Consider the following 788-nt stretch of genomic DNA (forward strand, 5'->3'; position numbering starts at 1 on the left):
GTTCACGCTGGCAGTCCACAGACAGGAATAGGCACCCGTTCCCGGGTATGGGTAAAGCGACAGGGTCACCTTCAGCGGGAGGTCCTCACTCACAAACAGACGCTCATTCCTGGGTGGACATTCAGGAAAAGGATCCAGTCCGCCTGGAAGTCCCTAGCCAGGATCAGACACTCTCCCGTCCAAGTCCTAAGCAGGCCCTGCCAAGCCTGGCTTCCGAGATCAGGCGAGATCTGGCAGTCCTAGGATGGAATGGCCGTAAGCTGCCTTTGCACACCCAAGACGGGCCTTCAAAACACGATGTAACATTTACACAGCACTGTGTACAGGATAGGGAGAAAAAGAAGCAGCAGAAGCGCCCCCTGCTGTTTCCTAAAGAGACGTTCAAAAGATCTCCTTTCACCGAAGCGCCCTCTGCCGTTTTTCGAAGGCGAAGCGAAAAAGGCTTACAGCACCGGGTATTCCCAGGCGGTCACCCGTCCAAGTACTAACCAGGCCCTGCTCTGCTTAGCTTCCGAGATCGGACGCTCCCAGAGCGGTGTGGCCGTAAGCCACTCAGGCGCCCCTAAACGGCCCTTCAAAAGATGTTCTACGGCTAATTGACAAAAAACGTATTCTGCCCATAATGTCCAAGGTGCTCCAGAGTCACTTGGAATCCACAGGCACTGATTCCTGGGTAAACATCCAGGAACCGGTACACCGTTCACGCTGGCAGTCCACAGACAGGAATAGGCACCCGTTCCCGGGTATGGGTACAGCGACAAGGCCACCTTCAGCCGGAGGTCCTCACT

General features: G+C 55.5%; 1 pseudogene; it reads right to left on the bottom strand.

The window, feature by feature from the left end:
* Positions 1–440: 440 nt before the first annotated feature.
* On the bottom strand, positions 441–549 carry LOC123964874 (annotated as a pseudogene).
* Positions 550–788: the final 239 nt, after the last annotated feature.

Source organism: Micropterus dolomieu, unplaced genomic scaffold (assembly GCF_021292245.1).
Source record: "Micropterus dolomieu isolate WLL.071019.BEF.003 ecotype Adirondacks unplaced genomic scaffold, ASM2129224v1 contig_5855, whole genome shotgun sequence".
In the NCBI taxonomy this organism is placed as follows: Eukaryota; Metazoa; Chordata; class Actinopteri; order Centrarchiformes; family Centrarchidae; genus Micropterus; species Micropterus dolomieu.